This window comes from Lynx canadensis, chromosome B3 (assembly GCF_007474595.2).
Source record: "Lynx canadensis isolate LIC74 chromosome B3, mLynCan4.pri.v2, whole genome shotgun sequence".
In the NCBI taxonomy this organism is placed as follows: domain Eukaryota; kingdom Metazoa; phylum Chordata; class Mammalia; order Carnivora; family Felidae; genus Lynx; species Lynx canadensis.
In genome coordinates this window covers 143493124-143509480 of record NC_044308.2, presented here as the reverse complement: position 1 = coordinate 143509480, position 16357 = coordinate 143493124, and the positions used below count along the sequence as shown (strand labels likewise).

General features: G+C 56.5%; 1 long non-coding RNA gene across 2 annotated transcripts; it reads right to left on the bottom strand.

Moving 5' to 3' along the window:
* Positions 1 to 231: 231 nt before the first annotated feature.
* Positions 232 to 5672, bottom strand: LOC115516889. 2 transcript variants are annotated; one of them, XR_003969697.1, is made up of 3 exons: positions 4680 to 5672; positions 2413 to 4524; positions 232 to 2113 (listed from the first exon to the last, which is right to left on the bottom strand). It is a non-coding gene; the product is annotated as an uncharacterized LOC115516889 (long non-coding RNA). The 2 variants fall into 2 exon arrangements; XR_003969698.1 differs by having other exon boundaries at positions 5287 to 5672.
* Positions 5673 to 16357: the final 10685 nt, after the last annotated feature.

Below are 16357 nucleotides of genomic sequence, written 5' to 3'. Positions count from 1 at the left end.
ATGGGTGTCCTGAGGGCTCCACATTGGCCCGGATGGCCCAAGGTCGCCCTGGACCCCACCTGACCTCCTGGGCCAGTCCCTCCCCACAGCCCATTCCTCCGGGCCCAGGCTCCTTCTGTCCCCCCCACCAGCCAGGTCCTGCACACCGCCCCACCTCCACGTATTCACACGTCCTGCCTTCACTGGGGCTCTGCCTCCCCACCCTGCCCCCCACCCCCATCCGTCCTTCAGATTTCCTCCCACATTACGGCCTGGTAGTCACAGCAGCCAGAGCTACGGGTCCTGACCGCCTGTCACCTGCCATCTCCCCCACTGAAGCGGGCACCCCCTGAGGGCCAGGCGGGCCCTAGAAGCTCCCCTCTGCGAGCTGAGGACGTGGCACCGGGGGCTGCCCAGCGAGTGCTTGTGGAAAGCAGGAAAATCTGAACGGCCAGAAACACACAAATCAACAGATGTCATTCACAGCCTCACAAGAATCCCAGTTATCTCCGGTTTACCGATGAAGTGAGCTCAGAGAGGGTGAGGGACTTGTCCAAAGCTGCACAGCCTGGAAATGGCAGAACTGATTTGAAGCCGGGTCGATGGGCCTTGAGCCCTGGGCCTCCCTCCGTGGACCCCCTGGGGCCCTGACAAGATGCAGGTGGAGACACTGTGGCCCTCACAGCCAGCCTGACACATAGAGGAACAGAGAGACGCCGGGTCCTGCCCTGGGAGGAGGGCGGCCGGGCTGCTTCCTCTCCCGCCTGAGGGAGGAAGTCGTCCTCATCAGGAACCCATGAGAGAGGGGTTCAGATACCAAGAGAGCAGACTGGGCCTGGGCCTGGGCGCGCTGAGACCGTGGAGGCCCCTGAGGGTCTTGGTCCGGGGCCGGCCGGGGGCAGGAGTGGACGGTGGCCCGAGGCCTGGCAGCCCCAAGAGGAAGACTGTGTTGGCTTCCCGGTGCTCGCGCCCCAAGCAGCGCCCTGAGGCGTTCCAGTGTTTACTCCGGCCCTGGAGGCTCTCCGCAGCAGTTGAGGCTTCAGGGATCAGAGGGACCCCAGAAGCCTGGGGCCAGCCCCGCCCCCCTCAGAGCTTGGGCTCGGTCCCACGGGGAGGGTGGGGGGGATGCCAGAGGGCAGGAAGGCCGGGCGGGGCCTTCCAAACAAGCCTCACCACCCCACCCTCTGCCGTCTCTGCCTCGCCAGGAGAAGCCAAGGCTGTCTGTCCTGTGGCCCGTGCCCTCAGCCATAAAGCAAGAATCCCTCATATTTCCTGTCATTGTCACTGATCATACTCGGTGCCGATCACACTGATCGCCTTCACTGAGCGCTTACTTCGGCTGCTCTGAGGCCTGTTATAAAGCCTCTCGCTTCACCTCACAACTCCTGGTTTTGCAGGTAAGGAATACGGGGCCCAGAGAGGTTATGCGACTCGTTGGTGGTCACACAGCTGGTAGGTGTGAGACTCGGATCTGAGCAAAGGCTGTCTGACCCAGAATCCTGCGCTTCACCACTAAGGACACATGTCTTTTGTATGAAACAGCTTGAGCCCCCATCTCGAAATAGAGCGTCCTTCTTGCCCCCTGGCTCAGTCCTCCAGGAAAAGCAGGCCCCCCATGGGGGCTTCCTCAGGCCGGGAGAAAGACGGGGAAATCCGCTCTGTCACAGGCACACACTTCCCTGCTGCCTGACTGCTGGGGCCACTTCACAGAGGTGGGGGCCGAGGGGACAGGAAGGGAGCGGGGTGGGGACCTCACGTGCTGACTGCCTGTATGTGCCCTTTGCTTCCAGACACGTTCCCCCGCGCCCAGCCCCAGGCCTGGATCACAGCAGGGAAAAGAAAGCCATAGAAGGAGTTTCGAGGAAAAGCAACACGCTATCCTCTCCTCCCTGTCCCTGTCCCTCTCCACCAGGCCTCCATGTCCCTTCCCCATAGAATCCACCCCCGGTTTGGGTGCCCTATCCTTGCCCCCTCCGTGGCCTTTGTGTCTGTCGCCTCAGCTGCCTCTTGTCTCAGAGGACCTGGGCCACCCCCTTCCAGGCACATTCCAGCTCATCTTGTGGACACTTCCAGGCTGTGACAGTCAGCTTTTGCAGGTGGAAAACCAATCATCACGTCGAACGCTCACGGCGATCTGTAAACCCGGGAACCAGCAACTTTAAAACAGGATCATCTTCTGTCCTTGGTTTTAGCCTCCCTGGGCTCCCCGCTGCAAGGTCACAAAATGTCCGGGCACGGAGACATGCCTTCCTGTACCCCCATGGGAGACACCACCCTACACCCCCAGACAGGAGCTCAGAGAGGTGAAGGGACTTGCCCAAGGGCACACAGCTCGTTGGTGGTTGTAGCAGAGACTGCTCACTGTCCTCCAGGTTCCTGTCCCCACCCCACCGCCTCCAGTGGTCCAAGGGATTAGAACCCCTGCTACGTTACCTGGGCATTTGCTGCTTGGAATCAAGATACCTCCCAGTCTCCATTATACTTCGGTGTGACCACATGACTAAATTTTGGCCTGGATGTAAAAATAGTGTTTGACATTAGGAAAGGTTCTTAAAGGGCAAGACACACCCTACTCCCCTTTCTCCTTCTGCTGCCTGTAATGCAGATCTAATGGCAGGAGCGTTAGCAGCCATTTTGGACCATGAGGTGATGATGTTGGAAATGAAGACTGCACGGCAGAGCCACAGTATACAAGGAGCTCAGGGTCCTGGCACTGTGACACTGCTTGCCGCACGAGCCCCGGCCACCTGTAAACGTCTTGAGAGTGCAAGAAAACGAAACTTTCATCTTGCTCAGCCACTGTTGTTTGGCGTTTTCTTCCGGGCTCTTCTGTCTCAAGGGGCCTTCTGTAGGGAGGCCCAAAGAGGAACGATGAGGTCTTGGTGCAGTGCAGCCCTGGGGGTCACGACTGGACACCTCATGGGGGGGCGGGGCCTCAAATGGTTTTTAGTAGCTTAATCGCTCGTCAGGGGGAGTCTTACTGAGGAGCCCAACAACAGCCCTCCTTAGAGAAGAAGGGAGTCCCACCTGCTCAGCCTCCCCTGTGGGTCCTAGAGCCCCTGAGCACACAGAGCGTCTGCCGGGTCTATGCTCTCAGAAGCACCTTCCTGTCCCCCTCACCCTGGGGTGGCCGGGTCCCCGTGTGTCAGATGGACAGACTGATGGAAGGGTGCAGGGACTCAGCCTGGGAGGCACAAAGGACCACTACCCCCAGGGGCCGGGGCGGTGCCTCTGTCATCCCTGGGGCGCCCCAGGCTCCAGCGCCTCAGGGAGTTGCTGCACCCCTCTTTAGGCCCTCTCCCCGCCGGGGCAAGTGAGAGAAGCAGCGGGCGTTCTCTCTCCCAGACACTGCCTGGTGATGGCTGGGTGGCCGGGATCAGGGTCAAGTCCAGAGAAGCAGGAGGCGCTGGGGCCACAGGGCACCCCCCCTTAATGCAGGCTGGCTGGGTCTGAGGACCCAGAGGGGGTCTCATGGAACCAAACAAGAGGGTACTTGGGTTCTCGCAGGAGTGACATCAAATTCGGGCCAGCAGGAGGTGAGGGTGGAGTTTCTTGCAGACACAGAGTGCAGGGACAGACCGTGTCTGGGAGACTCGGAAAGGAGAGAGGGTCTTTGCTTGGACTCTGGGGTTTTTACTGAGGACTGTGGTCCTGTGCACACGTCTTCTCAGGCATCCAGGAACAAAGGCGAGTGTTTAGAGGTCCTCTGTAAGGCACTAATGCCCCGGAGCCAGGGGTCTTGGTGGCTCAGTGGTCTTGGGAATGATGCCCAACCTGGTCACTCCTTAGATGTTATCTGTTGTGCTGGAAAATTCCAAAGAAATCATTAACTCCTTGACCTTTATAAGGAAGACATATATTATCTGTCCTAAAAGGCACGTGTAAGGCAGGGTGTGGGCCCCAGCCAGAATAGAGGCAGCAAAGGGCGCCTGGGTGGCTCAGTCGGTTAAGCATCTGACTCTTATCTCAGTGTAAGTCTTGATCTCAGGGTTGTGAATCCAAGCCGCGCGTTGGGCTCTGCAGTGGGCGTGAAGTATACCTAAAAAATGGAGGCACAAAAAAGCAGTCTTTTCGGGGGTCTCTTCACTTTTCCTGTGTCACACTTACTACTTCCCCCCTTTTCGTTCTGCGCATACGGGCCCCTGGCCTCTTTGGGCTTCAGCTCTACCTTCTGCCACCTGGGCACACGGCTCCCTGCCCTGCCTGCCCCCTCCCACCCTGCTGTGACTCAGATAACAAATGAGCGGGACCTTGGGGCGTTCATATTGCCAACCTGCGGGGCTTGGGAGGCAGCCACAAAGGACACCCGTGCCGACCTGTTCCAGCGGACTTATCCTTTCATTTGGTGAGTCGTCGTGAAGCACGTCACAAGATGGGGCGGTACCTTCTCCCCAAAGTGGCAGATGGAACATAACCTTCTTGAACTTTTCCACCAATGTTTCCTTAATTGTGGGGGCCAGTGAACTCAGAAGATGGGACGGATGCCAGCCCGAAGTCCCTGGGTTTACTGAAGAATCCATACGGGTGTTGCGCTCTGCCCCTGTACTATGGGGATGAGGTAATGAAGTTGAGTAATGAAGAAGTAAGATTTTATCCATCGGCTTGCTTCCCCACCTCCCACCCCAGATGTCTGAGTAAACCTAATGCTCTGGGGGCTGATTCACGTCTGTCTTGGGGCTCCTCTCCACACACTCACTCACCCACTCCTAGTTGAGAAACACAGTTGTAGGAGAGTGTGAGTTTTGTGGTCAGAGTGACGGGTTTCCGGTCCTGGCTCTGAGGTTATCAGCTGTGTGACCCTGAGCATGTCACTTAACCTCTCTGAGCCTCCTTTTCCTTTCTGCTTTCACTCTCTAGTGAGGCCACAGTGGGGATGGGGTAGGGCCAGTAGTCGGGATGCCGTGTCCTTCCCTGGGACAGAGCAGACCCCCAATAACCTTAAAGAGGATCTGTTGGAGGCTTTGCACTGCACAGGGGCACCGTGTCTGTCCGAAGCCGTCTCGGGCAGACTTGGGAATCTGGAAAAGCAGCGTCACTGTGGCTACAGTGAACAGCCCCCGCCCTCTACTCCCTGCTTCCCGGAAGAGGAGCCTCTGGGAGGCCACTAGGAGGGTGTACTGCCGGCTGTGAGGCTTCTCTCCAGGAGGCCATGGAACATTCAGGTCCTCTCCCCACTTCCTGTGGCCCTGAATTCCAAGCCCGTAAGGCCCCGCAGGACAGTTTGCCCGGCCACTCGAGTCTTGAGCGTTCCCACTGGCCACTGTGATGTCTCTTTGCAGGTAAGTGAAGCGCCCAGATTTCACTCACTGGTCTCAAGGCCCAGCTGCACGAGGCCATTCTGGCCAGGTCCACGCAAGCCCGCCCAGGAGACAAATACTTCCGGTTGGATGGTGCAGGGGCCTTCCAGGTAGTCTTGGTGTGTAGATCCCCGTGCAGGATGAGCTCTTGGGTGCATGGAGGCATTTCGGTTTTGTTTTTGGTTTTGTTTTTTGTTTTTTTAAATCGTGGTAAAATGCACAAACATAAAATTTACCATTCAGCCATTTTTAGGTGCACAGTTCTGTGGTATTCATTACATTCACACTGTCGTGCAACCACCTCCAACGCTTTTTCATCCTCCCAAACCGAAAGTCCGTCCTCATTAAGTAAGAACTCGGCTGTCCCCCTCCCCCCAGCCCTCCCCCCCCCCCCCCCCCCCCGCCTCATCCCATTCTACTTTGTGTTTCTGAATTTGACGATCTCCTATGAGTGAATGACACAGTACTTGTCCTTCTGTGACTGGCCGGTTCCACTCAGCATCCTGTCCTCGAGGCCCTTGCCGTAGCAGGTGTCAGCGTTTTCTTCCTTGTTAAGACTCAGTGATGTTCCACTGTATGGATAGACCACGTTTTGTTTGCTGATGGACCCCTGGGTTTTCCACCTTCTGCCAGGAACGTGAGTGTGCAGATGAGGACCACGATCTTGATGGCGGCGACTTCAGGTTACACGGACTGGAGCAAACAGCGCGTGCACCACCACACGTCACGAGCGTCTGTGCTCAGTGCGCAGCGGAAGTGATACGGGCGACACCGGTCCAGGTGGACGGTGGACGGCCGTGTGGGTTTGAGAAAGTCTCAACCGGGTCAGGCGGACGCCTGCGCCAGGCCTCCCTCCCGGCCTCTCCCCCTCCCAGGCTCGGGGGCCTCATCCTGGCTCGCCCTCCTCCGGGTCCCCAGCCAGGGCTGCCGGAAGCCAGCCCACGCAAGGCCCAGTGTGGCATCTGACTGGCTCCTTTCTCACCAGGCCATTCCTGATTGGTCTCTGCTCAGCCTATGGATGGGCTCAGCTTGGTCAGGTGTCCATACCTGGTCCAATCAGCGTTGGGGAGGCCAGGCCTTCCCTGGGCGGGGGCTGTGGCTCTCCCTGGAGTTCAACCGGTGTCCTGGGGCTTTTCCAGGTGGAACCTGGGCACCTGCTGCTTTAACAACCTACGCTAGTGTTGTGTTAGGGGCTGCCTGGAGGGGCCTGGAGGATGAAGGTCAAGGTCTGAGCCGACTGACCTTTGAACCCCAAGCTTGAGTCTAACCAACGGGCGTCGGTGTGGCGGCGGAGCAGTCCCGTCCCTGGGCCGAGCCCCACAGGCGTCCCGTCCAACAAGGCATCTGAGTCTTGGCGCTCGCGGAGTTGGTTGGTGTGGGATGGGAGTGGGGGTGTGTTTTGGGGGGTCCCAGGAGCTCCCCAGGCTCTGCTCTTCTGCTGGGCAGCCTGTGCCCTCCTGCCAGCGCCTCTTTTCTCAGGGAGCCCCGACAGTGAGGACTACAGCTCCTGTGCTTTTTTTGACCTCTGGCCAAAAGAGGGGTGACCTCTTTGGGGTCTAGGACTCTCTGCACCGACTCTGCGGTGAGTGTCTGCGAACAGGGGCCTGTGTTTGCTTCCAGGCTCAAGTCAGTGCGACCCTGTCCCCACACGGGGCGGGGGAGGAGGGGAGAGGGGGCGGGGCCTGGGGAGGCAGTTCCCGCCCCACCCCCAGGCACACAGTCTGCCTACCTCTCCCAGCGGGATCTTCCCTCCCCCGAAGTGTGTGCCAGGGGGCTGAGCCCCCCACCCCAGAAGAGGAGCGGCCCCTAATTGTGCATGACTAATTGCCCGCTTCACCTGTGCAGCTGGGCGGGCCCCCCTCCCCTGGGCCCTGAGCTTGTTGGTGGAAGGAAAACGGATTTCCCCAGTTCCGCAGACTTGGGGGGGGGAGTGAACCTACTGTGGTTTGGAGCATTTATCATTCACAACAGGCCTCATTCCCTCAAGGAGTGTTTGCGGTAAACAACTCAGAAGACACCCCTCCTCCTCAGCCGGGGCTCCTGCCCTAAGGGAAGCAGCTACACTGGGCCCCAGGGTTTGGGGCAGAAACCTGGAAAGGCTCAGGTCGCCTGCCCCCAGCACCAGCAGGCGCTCAGCTGAGCCACAGGCCACTCCCTAGGCCCAGCCAGCCCTCCATCCTTTTTCTAAGAACTATATTGGCGTATAATTCATACACCATGAAATCCCCCCAGGTGTAAGGGCACATCTCAGTGCTTTTCAGTAAGTTTATGGACTTGGGCTCCGCCCCCCCCCACCCCCAGCACAATCCAGGTGTAGACCATTTCCATCAGCCGCACAAAACTCCTTGTGCCTCTTTGAGGTCAGTCCCTGCTCCCATCTCCAGCCCCAGGCAACCACCCATCTATTCTCCTTGCTTGTAGATTTGCTTTCCGTACACTTCCTGTCAATGGAACCTTACAACGTGTAGTCTTTTGTGTTTGGTTTCTTGCTTCTTAAAAAACTTGATTTTACGGTCATAAGAACACCCCCTTGACACAATTTTCCGTGTAAGATGCATTATTGCGGGCCGTAGGTGCGTTTGCTTTCTTTTCCTTCCCATCATGTTCCTGAGGTTTCTCTACGTGGCACGGATCAGTCGCTCGTTCCTTTTTATTGCTGACTAATTTTTCATTGTGTGGATGGGCCACAGTTTATTGATCGGTTCAATGTGAACGTGTGTTTCCATTTTTTTTTTTTTTTTTTTTTTTTGCTCTTAAGACTACTGCTGCTATGAATGTGTACAGATCTGTGTGTGGGCCTGTTTTCATTTCTCTCGGGCGGATACGGAGCAGTAGGACTGCCGTGTCTTACAGTAGTTAAGTGTGAGAAACTGCTTTCCAGCGTGGCCACACCATTTACAGTCCCACCTATGGTGTGTGAGCCGCCCGTTCTCCACCTCCCAGCCACTGATTGGGTGTGGTCAGTCTTTTTATTGTTGGACTCGCTAACAGGTGTGTGGTGGTGTTTCATTGTGGCTTTAACTTGCATTTCCTAACGACTGGAGCCTCTTTTCATGTTGGCCTGTTGGTCTTCTGTGTATCTTCCTTGGTGACGTGTCTTTTCAAATCTTTTCCCCTTTAAAAAAATTGGGTCATGGGGGCGCCTGTCTGGCTCAGTCAGTAGAGCGTGTGGTTCTTGATCTTGGCGTCATGAGTTCGAGCCCCCATTGGGTGTAGAGATTACTTAAAAATAAAATATTGGTGTTCTTGGATGGCTCAGTTGGTTGAGCATTCAACTCTTGATCACGGCCCGGGTCATGATCTCACAGTTTGTGAGTTCGAGCCCCGAGTTGGGGTCTGCACTGACAGCATGGCGCCCGCTTGGGATTCTCTCTCTCCCTCTCTCTCTCTGCCCCTCCCCTCTCTCTCTAAGTAAATAAACATTTAAACAAATAAACAAGATCTTAAAAAAAAAAATGGGTCTTGTGTCTTATTAAGTTCCAAGAATTCTTGATATATTCTGGATAAGTAGATGATTTGCAACTGTTCTATTCAGTTTGTGGTATCATCAATGGTATCTTTTGAAGTGCAAATGTTTCAATTTTTATAAAGTCCCATTTGTCAGTTTTTTTCTTTTATAGAAAAATAAGACCTCTTTGCCTACCACCAAAGTCATGGAGATGGTCTCCCAAATTCCTGACTTTCCCTTAGTTTCCCTCTCTCCCCTCCCCTTGCTTCTTAGGTCTGACAATGCCACTTCCTTGGTTTTTTCCTCTCCCTCTCAGGCACCCCACTTTCGTCCCCCTCTCACCCCGCTTTCGTCCCCTTTTAGCAGTGTTTTGTTTTGCTTGTTAATTCTTAAATCAGGTCATACTCCCCAAGGACAGGGATGTTTCTCTGTTCATTGCGGAGTCCCAAGTGCCTAGAACGGTGCCTGGCATACGGTAGGTACTCAGTAGATCGATGTAGGATTCAGTCATATTGTTCCTCGGGAGAAAAGTCCAACCGTATTGTCCAGGCCTAGAAGGCCCAACGTGACCTGGCCCTGTGCCCCCTGCCCCCCTCCCCCCACAGTCTTCTCTCTAATCCTCAAGTGTGCCAAGCTCACTCCCAAATCAAGGCCTCTGCTACAATTGTTCCCTCTGCCTGGAATTCATTTCCCTCTGCCTTCCTCAAGGCTGACTCCTTCTGTCCATCAGAGCTCAGCCTAAATGTCACCTTCTCTGAGAAGTCCTCCCTGACCACCTCATCTAAAGCAGCTGCCCCATCTGCCACGTTGCATCACACTATCCCATCACCCTGCTTTCATTGTCCACGGAGCATCATCTCCAACGAAAAAATTTCCCAGTTACTATTTTTACATAGTGGTTGGTTATTCTCCAGTCTCTGTGGGTCCCAGGACAGAAGCAGGGAGGAGAACAGAGTTCCTGCCCTGCTTTGGTCAAGCCCTTCCTCCTCCGGGATCCTTACTTGGTTATTCTGGCCCCTGAAGGTTCACTGCCTCCTGTGTCTTCACTATGTTCCCACTGGTGACTTTGGTGGCCCCTTGCAACATCTCATTCCACATTAACTCTGGGCTTGGCCATGTCACTTGTTCCGGCCAATGAAATGTTAGCAGCTGTGATGGAAGTAGAGGGTGGATAAGTCTTGCATGTTGGGGCTTGTTCTCTGTGGAACCTAGTTGCCATGATGTGAGGAAGGCTATGATAGCCACGTGGAGTGGCCAAGTAGAGGAGAGCCAAAGAATCTGGGAGGACAGCCCACGCTGGCAGCAAGCTGAGCTCCTAGCCGACAGCTCACATCAGCTGCAGCCATGTAGGTGAAGCCACCTTGGATGTTTTGCCCAAGTTGAGCCTCCAGCTAATTGTAGCTGTATAAACGACTCAGCTGATGGCACATAAAGCAAAAGAACGATCCAGTCAGAGAATTGTGAGAAATAAGAAATCATTGTTGTTTCAAGCCACTGTGGTGGGATTGTTTGTTACACAGCAGTAGATAGCTGATACACTTGTGCAAGTCTCATTTGTCTCTCAGGGTTCACTGGCCTAACTGCAGCCCACTCTCCTTCCCCACCCCCAGTCCATCATTCTTGGAGACGGGCCGTTCTCCCAGTCACCCCCCTCTTTGGGGCCAGGAAGCCCCTCCCAGATATTACTGAGCTGTCACCTCACCGGTCCAGTTATGTGTTCCCTCCATAATGGGCATCAAGAAAAGCCTAGGGCTTTAGTGACACTTGGCAAGGCCCTCCCCACTCTCAGGGACTGCAGCTTCCCATTGGGCAAAGGGTGGCAGAGTAAGGGAAGGCTCCCTGGGGATCCCTGATCTCCCCGTACAGACAGCACTAGACCCTCAGTGGTCTCCCCCCAGTCGTGTCCTTGGGGGGGGGGGGAGGGTCCCCGCAGTGGGATCAGAGAACAGGCTTGGGGCACAGTGACATGAGGGTTGGCCCACCAGCGGACGGCTGGGTTCCCTGCCAGCGGCTTCCCAGCTGTGCGTCCTGTGGCCAGGGACTCAGACCTCTCTGGTCTCGGTGTGTGCATCTATCACAGGGGCCGGGTATGTTGAACCCTGGGCCGGTCTGGCACTCGGGAGACCCATAAAAGTGCACCTGGGAAGGGCAGGGAAAGGGGCCAGGGACGGGAATCGCGGGAGCCCCTGGAGGGCGTAGTCCGGCCGCTGGCTAGGTGGACGACATTCCCGGTGGAGGGAACAGCCAATGCGAAGGTGTGTTCCCTGCGGGGCAGGTGAGGCTGTGCCTGCAGGCCGCAGGAGCTCAGAAGTCGGGCTGGGGACCTCGAGGCTGTCTCCCGGGAGGGAAAGGGGGCAGGGGGCAGGGAACAGCGCTCGTCCCCACTCCCCAGACCCGGAAACCGCAGCGCCGCCCGGCCTCTTCCGCTCCGGGAGGGCCGCCCTCCTCACGCGGCCCCCCGCGGGGTCCACGGGCTCCAGGCTGAGGGAGGCGCGGGGAGAGGAAACCGGCCCGCCCCACCCCCCGCCCAGCCGCTTCTGGCCCCTCCTCTCCCGATCCGCCCCGCCCCCCACGCCCCGGGACTTCCGATTGGCGGGTCGGGGCACCCTCCCCCCGAGCCCCGCCCACGAGGGGGGGGGGCCCAGCTACCCTGGAGGGCGGGGCGGGGCGGGCAAGCCGCGCGGGCGCCCGAGGGGCAGCTCCGGGTGTGGAGTGGGCAGGATCGCGGCTATTTTACAGCGAAGACTGAGGCCCAGAATGGAAAGAGGCTTGCGGAGGCCACATAGCGAGTGGCGAGCGGGGTGAGGTGTCGGGGGTGGAGACCCAAGCCCGTGGACCCCGCCGCCGGGTAAGGGCGCTCAGAGGTCCTTGCGCCCGGGCGACCTGGCCCCACACCCTGGCTGGGCCTGGACCGGCTTCAGGCTGCGAAGACGCGCGCGGCCGCCAGGGGACGGTGTCGGCCCGCGCTGGGCGCTGGGGGGCGCCGGTAGGGCGGGACCGCACCGGGGCCTGCTCTGGTCCCCTGCTCCGACAGGGAAACTGAGGCGGAGCCCACACTGGCTCCGGCCGGCGCCTGGCCCCCTCCTCAGGGCCGCAGAGCGGGGTCCGGTGGGGGACTCACCTTTTCAAGCTCCGCGGCCAGTGGGTGCAGCGAAACAAGTCACCGTCCCCTCCCTCCATACACCTGCTTTGGCGCCTTGCCGAGTGGCTCCGCTTCCCCGAATTGGTTTCCTTTTCGAGTCACCGGAGAGAAAAGGTTTCTTTGGACGGATCCAGGCCCCCACGGCTGGAGGGGTCTTGGGAAGGTGGGGGAGTGTTCCCAGGCTCTGCTGGCACACAGGGGCCGCTGTTAAGACTGAGCTGTGTGACCTGGGCCAGGCCTGGCGCTAGGGCCTCAGTATCCCTTTCTCCCTCACTTCACTGCAAGCCAGAACTCTTTTTATTATTATTATTATTTTAATGTTTGTTTTTGAGACGGAGACAGAATGTGAGCAGGGGGCAGGGGCAGAGCGAGAGGGAGACACAGAATCCGAAGCAGGCTCCAGGCTCCATGCTGTCAGCACAGAGCCCCACGCTGGGCTCAAACCCATAGACGGAGAGATCATGACCTGAGCCAAAGTCAGATGCTTAACTGACTGAACCACTCAGGTGCCCCCCCCCCCTTTTTAATGTTCTATGGGGAGGGGCAGAGAGAGAGAGAGAATCCCAGAATCCCAAGCCGGCTCCACACCATCAGAGCAAAACCCCACGAGGGGCTGGATCCCACCAACCATGAGATCATGACCTGAGCTGAAACCATGAGCCAAAACCCAGAGTCAGACACTTAACCCACTGAGCCAACCAGGCACCCCGCAAGCCAGAACTCTCTACCCAAGAGGGAGCAATGGAAAATAAGGCGGGAGGCTCAGACAGTGGGGGGCTGTCTTAGCCTGGTCCACTTTGGCTGTGCTTGTCCCCGTGGCCCTGGGTGTTCAGCTTGCTGCCACTTCCCAGGGCGGCCCAGAGGGCTTAGCCACATACTTCTTGGCCCTTAGGGGGCACTGTCGCTTCCCAAGGTCACACAGCCTGGCAGCTGTCCTGTGCCCTTGCACTGGCGGGGGAGGGAGGACAAGCTTGGCCTTCTGCCTTACCCACTGCTTTCTGTGCCTGCCAACCTCCCCTCCTGCCACTTTTGCTGTCCCCAGGGCAGCTGGAGGAGGCCTCCATCTGAGGAGCGTGGTCTGTGTCCCACAGTCTGCACTTGGGCTGGGCCTCTCTGTTGAGTCTCCCCCTTGTGCTTAGGGCTTCCTAGTGGCCAGGACTCTGGTGCAGCCCAGATGAATCGCGGACTTCCTGCTCCCAGCCCTCCAGGGCACCCCAGGCATCACTCCCCACAGCCAGCCAGGCTAGGCTCCCACCCCCGCCTGCTCCCCCCACCGTGGGGTGTCCTGACCTCATCCACCCACCTAGCTCCTTCTCCACCTAGTCATCAGCATTTACGGGGCAGGGGCAGGCGGGCCCCTCCCTGTGGTCTGACAGAGGAGAAGCCCCCAGGAGTGCAGGACAGTGAGGTAGGCACCCAAAGAGGCTGGGGTGGGGGGGCTCCTTTAGTCAGGTGACACCTGAAATGGGTCCACATGGACTTCTGGGGACTGGCCATCCAGGCCAGAGGGAACAGCATGAGCAAGGGCTGGAGTTGGGACTGCAGCCTGGAGTGGGGTGGGCAGCCTGACCTGGGAGGTGGGCTGGAGCAGTGCAGACGGACGGGGTCAGAGTGGACACCGGCCCTTGGGACTTGACTGATGACGCAAGAGGGTACAGGTGACTCCTCCCGGAAGCCTCTCCTGCCCACTCACGACTGGTCCTCAGAACAGGCTCTAAGGGCCCGTTTGTTGGATAAACCGAGTGAAGCTGCTTAGAAGTGCTGGCTGACTGCCCGACTCCCCTGGCCAGGGATGGAGGGCCCCTGACCCACCACCCCAACCTGCATCTGAGGCCTCCCATTCTGTGAGTGGGAGAGACTTCTAGGAGGAGGGGGCCGCAGCCTCATCAGCCTGGAACTCATGAAACCAAAGCCTTCTCTTCCTGGGACGACACAAAGCTTATAGGTTCCATCTCTGTGGGCAAAGCTCTGTCCCCTTGAGCCTCAGCTTCCCCGCCTGCAAAGTGGGCTGATGATCCAACCTACCTTGCTGGGTAAGTCAATGAGGTAATGGCCACGAGATAGCAGTTTGCCAATGGAAACTGCCTCTCTAAAAACTTAGCTTGGGGTGCCTGGCTAGCCCAGCCAGTAGAGTGTGTGACTCTTGACCTCAGGGTTGTGAGTTCAAGCCCCTCGTTGGGCTTAGAGGATATTTAAAGAAATTAAATAAATAAATAAATAAATAAATAAATAAATAAATAAATAAAACTTACCTTAATTGCACAAACGACATCTGAATATGTGCCCCTCATGAAAGATTCAAACCACAAAGAAGGTCCAGAGAATAAGAACTAAAAGGGTCCCTTCCTCCTTCTTGCCGATTCTCTCCCCAAGAGACACTGCTGGCAAGAGATCAATGTGTGGCTTCCAGCACTTTCCAAACAATATGTATGCTTTTTCTTTTAACATTTTTGTGTTGAAATATTTACAAAGGAATCCTAACAGCTCAGTTTTGGAGGCTAACTCGGTGCCAGGCAGAGCTGTGTCCTATGAGAGCTCCATACCCCTCGGGACGGCTCTCTGTGGCAGATTCTCTCCGCTTGACAAATGAGGAGCTCAGGCTCTTTGCTCTTGACTGTGGCTGCGTGGTACTGACATGTGCATTAGTCATATGGTAGCCGTGTGATTAACCTTCGAAACCAGGACCTGTTGACAGAGAAGGCGACACTTATAATTATGCTGGTATGACAGCTACTGTCCCAGGTAAGTAAAGAGTCAGGACTTTCTCACGTGCTGGGCCCTGCCTCCAACTGGCCTGTGCCAAAGAGAGAATTTACCAGCTCATTTAATGTGAAAGCTCAAAATCCAGCATGGCCAGATCCAGAGATCCTACAAAGACCCAGGGATGCCACAGAAACTGTCTCCCTGGGGATGGAGAGGGGAAGAGTGAAGTCTGGGGCATGTGAGGGAGTTGGTCCCTAGGCCCCAGGCTCACACAATCCTTTCCACAAGCCCAGCAGAAGAGCAGGGACCAGCTGCTGTGTGGCAGAAACCAGAGCTGGGAAGGGTACATCATGATTATTTTGGCCATTCCCTTTTGGACACTTAGGTGTTTTCCAGGTTTTCATTGTTAAAAATGCAGCAGGCACCCTACCTTCTTGTTACTTGGTAGTCACCTGTATTCTCTCCCAAGATTTACCTCTGAAATAGACATAAGATATAAAATTAAGGCTAAATTCTTTCATAAGACTTTAAAGAAGTAAGCAAGTGAACAAAACCCACAGTAGTGGAACTTGTTGGCGTGTGGGCAAGTAATTACCTGGGATAAGATAGCTAACCAAAAGATTGCTGGACCCAAGTGCCTTTGGAGTGCCCTCCCCACCTCTGCATGAGAGTGAAGGCCTGATTCTTCACCCTGACAATATAGGCTGTTACTGGCCACTTCAGTTTTGGCCAGTAGGCAATACAAGAGGTTGTACCTTTGCTGATTTCTTACAGAACTGAGTATCTTCATGTGTTTGTTGGCCAGCGTGTGAATTGCCTATTCATACTGCTTGCCCATTTTCCTCCTGGGTTAACCTTTCTCACTGGGTTGCAGGAGATCTTTACACATTCTGAATGTCACTCCTTTGCCATGTATGTTGGACTCTTTGGTTCCCATGGTATCACTTGTCTTCGCTTAGTTGTATCCTGTCTTTGGTCTGTACTGGCATCTCATGTTGAGCCTTGAAAGACTGGTTGGATGGGGTGGAGAGCTCTGTGGGCGACCTTGAACGCCAGGGCAGGTGGGGACAAGCCCAGCTGTCCAAGGGGAGAAGCTGGAGGGGGAGGAGCAAGCACCCATGGAACAGGCCCCTGGAGACTAGGTGGGCTTTGGCCCAGCACAGCTAGTTGAAGTCAGGAGAGGACCCAGGGTGGTGGTGGCAGGGGGTAGGGTCTCCCTATCCTCTTTCCTGGTCCTGGCCACTTCCCATACTTCCCTCTGCTTTCTCAAGGTCCTGGCCCTTGCCCAATCCTGCCCCTTGGAACAGCTTCCTTTTGAGATCTGAAAATCCACCTGACTCATTTCACAGATAAGAAACTGGAGCTCAGACAGGTGGAGTTACTCAGCCTATGGTCCCACAGTTGGTGAATAGCTGATTAGAAGCCAGTGTGCTTACGGGCGCCTGTGTGGCTCAGTGGGTGAAGCGGCTGGCTTCGGCTCAGGTCGTGATCTCTCAGTCTGTGAGTTTGAGCCCCACGTCGGGCTCTGTGCTGACAGCCTGGAGCCTGCTTTGGATTCTGTGTCTCCGTCTTTCTGCCCTTCCCCTGCTCGTACTCTGTCTCTCGAAAATCAATAAACATTAAAAAAACAAAAACCAGGGGCGCCTGGGTGGCGCAGTCGGTTAAGCGTCCGACTTCAGCCAGGTCACGATCTCGCGGTCCGTGAGTTCGAGCCCCGCGTCAGGCTCCGGGCTGATGGCTCGGAGCCTGGAGCCTGTTTCCGATTCTGTGTCTCCCTCTCTCTCTGCC